This window comes from Benincasa hispida, chromosome 11 (genome assembly GCF_009727055.1).
Source record: "Benincasa hispida cultivar B227 chromosome 11, ASM972705v1, whole genome shotgun sequence".
Classification (NCBI taxonomy): Eukaryota; Viridiplantae; Streptophyta; class Magnoliopsida; order Cucurbitales; family Cucurbitaceae; genus Benincasa; species Benincasa hispida.
This window is the reverse complement of record NC_052359.1, coordinates 25,572,080-25,579,336: the sequence shown is the minus strand read 5'-3', so window position 1 is coordinate 25,579,336 and position 7,257 is coordinate 25,572,080.

Here is a 7,257-nt window from a genome sequence, read left to right as displayed (position 1 = left end):
GAAACATGTTTAGTGGAGGATGATACCTCAACCTGGATATTAGATTTAAGAGCCACTAATCATATTTGCTTCTCTTTTCAGGAAACTAGTTCCTAGAAAAAGCTTGAAGAAGGCGAGATCACCCTCAAGGTTGGAACAAGAGAGGTTGTCTCGATCGAAGCAGTGGAAGATTTAAAGTTTTTTTTCAACGATAGATATATCATACTTAAAGATGTTTTGTATGCACCTCTTATGAAGAGGAATTTAAAATCTATCGCTTATATTATGGAACAAATGTATAAAATATCTTTTGAAGTAAATGAAGCATTCATTTTCAGAAAAGGTATTCAAATTTTTTCTGGTATACTTGAAAACAACTTATATAAGTTAAGACCAACTAAAGCAAAATTTTTCTTAAATACTGAGATGTTTAAAACAATCGAGACTCCGAATAAAAGACAAAAAGTTTCTTCTAATGCCTATCTATGGCACCTAAGACTTGGCCACATAAATCTCAAAAGGGTTGAGAGATTGGTTAAGAATGGACTCCTAAATCAGTTAGAAGAAAATTCTTTACCTCCATGTTAGTCTTGTCTTGAGGGAAAAATGACTAAGAGATCTTTTACAGGAAAAGGTCTCAGAGCCACAATACCCTTAGAGCTCGTACATTTGGACCTCTGTGGATCGATGAATGTCAAAACTCGAGGTGGGTATGAATATTTCATCAGTTTTACTGATGATTATTCAAGGTATGATCATATTTACCTAATGCATCACAAGTCTGATTCTTTTGAAAAGTTCAAAGAATATAAGGCTGAGGTTGAGAACCAGTTAGGTAAAACAATTAAGATACTACGATCAGATCGAGGTAGGGAGTACATGAACTTAAGATTCCAGGACTATATGATAGAACACGGAATCAAGTCACAACTCTCTACACATAATATGCCACAACAGAACGGTGTATCTGATAGAAGAAACAGAACCATGTTGGACATGGTTCGCTCAATGATGAGCTTTGCTGAGTTACCTAATTCCTTTTGGGGACATGCATTAGAGACTGCTGTCTATATTTTGAATAACGTTCCTTCTAAAAGTGTTTCAGAAACAGCTTATGAGCTATGGAAAGGGCATAAAGGCAGTTTACGTCACTTTAGGATTTGGGGATGTCCGGCACACGTGTTGGTGCAAAATCCTAAAAAATTGGAAATTCGTTCAAAACTATGCCTATTTGTAGGTTATCCAAAAGAAACAAAAGGTGGTCTATTTTACGATCCTCAAAAGAATAAAGTATTTGTATCGACAAATGCCACATTCTTAGAAGAAGACCACATAAGAAGTCATTAACCTCGCAGTAGACTAGTATTGAATGAAATTTCCAAAAACGCTACAGATAGAGCTAGTTCATCTACTAAAATAGTAGATAAAACTAGTACATCTGGTCAGTCACATCCTTCTCAAGAGTTGAGAATGCCTCGACGTAGTGGGAGGGTTGTTCATCAGCCTAACCGTTACTTGGGTTTAACAGAAACACAAGTCGTCATACCTGATGACGGTATAGAGGATCCATTAACCTTTAATCAGACAATGAATGATGTAGATAAGGACCAGTGGATTAAAGCATGGATCTCGAAATGGAGTCAATGTACCTCAATTTGGTCTGGGAACTTATAGAGCAGCCGAATGGGGTAAAACCTATTGGTTGCAAATGGATCTACAAAAGAAAACGAGACCAAGCCGGTAAGGTCCAAACCTTTAAGGATCGACTTGTGGCAAAGGGTTTTACCCAGCGGAAAGGAGTGGATTTTGAAGAAACCTTTTCCCCTGTTTCCATGTTTAAGTCGATTAGAATACTCTTATATATTGCCACATTTTATGATTATGAAATATGGCAAATGGATGTCAAGACGGCCTTTTTGAATGGCAATCTTGAAGAGACTATCTATATGGCTCAACCAGAGGGATTCATAGTCCAGGGTGATGAGCAAAAAGTTTGCAAACTTAAACGATCCATTTATGGGTTAAAAAGTATCAAGATCCTGGAATATACATTTTGACACTGCGATCAAAACGTATGGCTTTGAGCAGAATATTGACGAATCTTGTGTTTACAAAAAAATCGTCAAATCTACTGTAGCTTTTCTAGTTCTGTACGTAGATGATATCCTACTTATTGGGAATAATGTAGGATTCCTATCTGACGTAAAACAATGGCTAGTGACTCAATTCCAAATGAAAGATTTGGGTGAGGCTCAATTTGTTCTGGGCATTCAAATCATTGGAAGTAGAAAGAACAAAATGCTAGCACTGTCTCAAACATCATATATCGAAAAAATCTTGGTACAATATTCGATGCAAAACTCCAAGAAAGGCTTATTACCTTTTAGGCATAGAGTTCACCTGTCAAAGGAACAAAGTCCTAAGACGCATTCCCTATACATCAGCAGTTGGTAGTTTAATGTATGCCATGCTGTGTACCAGACCCGACATATGCTATGCAGTGGGAATTGTCAGCAGATACCAGTCCAATCCTGGACATGCACATTAGATTGTTGTTAAGAATTTCCTCAAATATCTAAGGAGAATGAGGGATTTTTCGCTCGTGTATGGTGCTAAGGATCTGATCCTTACAGGATACACTGACTCAGATTTTTAGACTGATATAGATTCAAGAAAATCAACATCGGGATCCGTGTTCACTCTAAATGGAGGAGCAGTAGTATGGAGGAGTATTAAGCAAGGTTGCGTTGCTGACTCTACCATGGAAGCAGAGTACGTAGCCGCGTGCGAAGCAGCAAAAGAGGCAGTATGGCTAAGAAAATTCCTAACAGAGTTGGAAATCGTTCCAAATATGCAACTGCCTATCACACTTTATTGTGATAACAGTGGAGCAGTTGAAAACTCTAAGGAACCTCGAAGTCACAAGCGAGGAAAGCATATTGAGGGCAAATATCATCTCATCAGGGAGATCGTGCAACGAGGAGATGTGATCGTAATGTAGATTGCTTCGGAGCACAACATGGTTGATCCGTTTATAAAACCCCTCACGGCTAAAGTTTTTTAGGTTCACCTTGTAAATCTAGGACTACGAGCTTTAATAGACTAGGGCAAGTGGGAGAAGTGTAAAGGTATGGTTGATGCCCTAGTTTATTGTCTTAATGTATATTATCTCTCACACCTAACTTCCTGTACCCCACAAGAGTTTATATTCCAAGTGGGAGTTTGTTGGGTTTAATGTCCTATAAACTCGTAGTTTGTAAATCATTAAGCATATTCTATTTCCAATAAAGACGTTATTGAGGTTATTCAGTAAAAGATGTTATTGAATATGTAAGTTGCGAATATCTAATCTAAATCCAATAAACTAAGATCCTTGGCTATAACATGAATACTCGAACTATATGTAGAGACATATCATAGGATCAAGTTAGAGTATATAGCCAAAATTGTCTATAGTATAAGGATAGGGTTGGGTACCTTATCCTAAGGACACTATGGACGCGACCCACTTTTTATTAAGTACAAACGATGAGATCCTAAATCGTTCGTGTAGAGAAATGTGAGTGAGGGCGTCCTTTGCAATGAATTTGCATAAGACAGGACCACGAAATTAGTCACTTTTTCTTTATAACTTCGTTTACTGAAGAAACTTACTATTTCACAAGATGACCTAGGTAACTCGATCTTAATCCCGAGCTAACTATGAACTCCTATTTATACGAGATTATCCTTTGATCTGCATGGGCGAGAGTGGCCAGACATCGCCGACTCAACAAGCCTACCATTTTGGGAATAAGATCGGATAGATAGGGACATAGTCTCGCAAGGCGGAATTCGCTCCTACTTATTTAAGGGATAGTAGAGAGGTTGTTCCCTTAAGTACTAACTCCAGGACTTGAACAAGGGGCCCCACTTTCTCCTTGGCCCGAGAGGGACTTAGGTTTGATGGTTGGACCACAAACCGATTGTTCATTAGAGGATTAGTCGAACTTAAGGAACAAGAAGTACTATAGGGGTAAAACGAACATTTGACCCGACTATAGCTACGAACATCCTGTGAAGGATCGACTTACTGAACATGGTTATATCAAGTGGACGAAAATATATCTACGGTGAGGGGAGTGCAGCTACTGGGCTATAGTGGAATGTCCTGGTAGTTAACAAATGTTGATTAGCTTGGTTAATGAGATTAGTCGGTTAACCTCGAATCGTTGGAGCCCATGATCTGTAGGTCCATTAGGTCTCCCTACTAGCTCATATAGGAATAAGGCCTAGAACAATTAGATAGGAAACTTTGAATCGTTCAAAATCGGGAAAGGGTATTATCGTCAATTGTGTTTCAAACAATAATTTAATTATGAATTAAATTATTAAATGAGAGATAAAGTATTTTAAAGTGTTTTAAATACTATATCCATGAATAAGGATTCATATATAATGGATTGCACAAGGTTAGAATGATTAATTGGATTAATCATATGAAATTAATTGAAAAGTTTCAAATTAATTACCAAAAAATTAATTTCAATTTAGAATTGAAATTAAAATTAAAATGCAAGCTAAAATCAGATTTTGGATCAAGGATAGTGGATTTTGTTGGAATCCCACTTATGCATGGTGATTCAAAGTGGAAAAACAATTCATCCATGCACTCTTGCATGTACATGAACACCTAGAATCCATTATTGCTTGCATCTCCACCACGTGTCTTGCATCTTAAGTTTTTTGATGCATGGATTCACTCTATAAGTAGAGGTAGAATCAGATTGAGAGCTGAAGACAACCATTTCCATACTGTTATGCTGCTGGAATATGGTCTCAAACTCACCTACCTTCATTTATCTCTCTAGAGCTTGAACCTTCAAGCATTCCCTTCCCATTCCCTATCTCTGTAGACTACCACAAGTCGTTCTTGGCCCGGAGAATAGTAGGGAAGACACTAGAGGTGGTCCACACACCATTCGTGAGCAAAGGAATCAAAGGGAGTTGCTGAATTGGTCTCCAAAAAGGTTGGTACAAATTCTGCTCTCTGTTTACGGTATTTGGACAACATGCTTTCATTTTCTAAAATTGATGTAGTTAAGTTCCTCCGATCCTAAAATTGCTTCCGCATGTGTTATATGAACACCTTCACTCCTTCTCTTGGAACTTCATGACCGACACATTGTCTTGCTAGCAACGCATAGTCTCCTCCCAGTTTGTCCTAACACACTCTTTTTTATGTCCTTTGAAGAGAATATGAGATCTCATCTGAAGTCTTTGGCCCTATTTATAGGCGTCCAAAAACTCTCCAAGGCCGGTACATCCTACTTGGCCGCATGTCCAAGTGTATTTTCCCCACATTATCAACGTAACCTTCAATCACTGCAAACTAAGGTGTCTTCCTTTTCATTAGCCAACACAAAATGCTCAATTTTGCATGTCCTCTAGTGCGTCCACCTCATTTGCTTAAGGCTTAAAATTTCTTCCCAACAAGCCACATGTTTGGATGACAACCTTGCATGCGTCTATCCAATCTCATATATGGTCATCTAACCACGAATGCATCTATCAAAATGCCGCAACCTTCTTATAGCCGGACACCATCAACCGGTGCATGAATCCATTTACTCTTACCTTATGCATCTAATTGATGCAACTTGATCACTTATTCTAGATTCTCGCAATCTCGTCTTGAAGGTGTTCATATAACACATGCGGAAGCAATTTTAGGATCAGAGGCACTTAACTACATCAATTTTAGAAAATGAAAGCATGCTGGCCAAATACCGTAAACAGAGAGCAGAATTTGTACCAATCTTTTTGGAGACCAATTAAGCAAACCTCTTTGATTCCTTTGCTCACGAACGGTATATGGACCACCTCTAGTGTCTTCCCTACTATTCTCCGGGCCAAGAACGAATTGTGGGATCTATAGAGATAGGGAATGGTAAGGGAATGCTTGAAGGTTCAAGCTCTAGAGAGATATATGAAGGTAGATGAGTTTGAGACCAAATTCCAGTAGCATAACAGTATGGAAATGGTTGTGTTCGACTCTCAATCTAATTCTACCTCTACTTATAGAGTGAATCCATGCATCAAGAAGCCTTAAGATGCAAGACACATGGTGGAGATGCAAGCAATAGTGGATTCTAGGTGTTCATGTAACATTACATGCAAGAGTGCATGGATGAGTTGTTTTTCCACTTTGAATCACCATGCATAAGTGGGATTCCAACAAAATCCACTATCCTTGATCCAAAATCTGATTTTAGCTTGCATTTTAATTTTAATTTCAATTCTAAATTGAAATTAATTTTTGGTAATTAATTTGAAACGTTTCCAATTAATTTCATATAATTAATCCAATTAATCATTCTAACCTTGTGCAATCCATTATATATGAATCTTTATTCATGTATATAGTATTTAAAACACTTTTAAATACTTTATCTCTCATTTAATAATTTCATTCATAATTAAATTATTGTGTCAAACACAATTGACGATAATACCCTTTCCCGATTTTGAACGATTCAATGTTTCCTATCTAATTTTTTTAGGCTTTATTCCGATAAGAGCTAGTAGGGGGACCTAATGGACCTACAGATCATAGGCTCGAACGATTCGAGGTTAACCAACTAATCTCATTAACCAAGCTAACCCACATTCGTTAACTACCGGGACACTCCACTATAGCCCAGTAGTTGCACTCCCCTCAACGTAGATATATTTCCGTCCACTTGATATAACCATGTTCAATAAGTCGATCCTTCACAGGATGTTCGTAGCTATAGCCAGGTCAAATGTCCGTTTTACCCCTATAGTACTTCTTGTTCCTTAAGTTCCACTAATCCTCTAATGAACAATTGGTTTGTGGTCCAACCATCAAACCTAAGTCTCTCTCGGGCCAAGGAGAGGGTGGGACCCCTTGTTCAAATCCTGGAGTTAGTACTTAAGGGAACAACCTCTCTACTACCCCTGAAATGGGTAGGAGCGAATTCTGTCTTGTGAGACTATGTCCCCAGCTATCTATCCGATCTTATTCCCAAAATGGTAGGCTTGTTGAGTCGACGATGTCTGGCCACTCTCACCCATGCAGATCAAAGGATAATCTCGTATAAACAGGAGTTCATAGTTAGCTCGGGATTAAGATTGAGTTACCTAGGTCATCTTGTGAAATAGTCAGTTTCTTCAGTAAACGGAGTTATAAAGAGAAAGTGACTAATTTCGCGGTCCTGTCTTATGCAAATTCATTGCAAAGGACGCCCTCACTCACTAATTTCGCGGTCCTGTTTT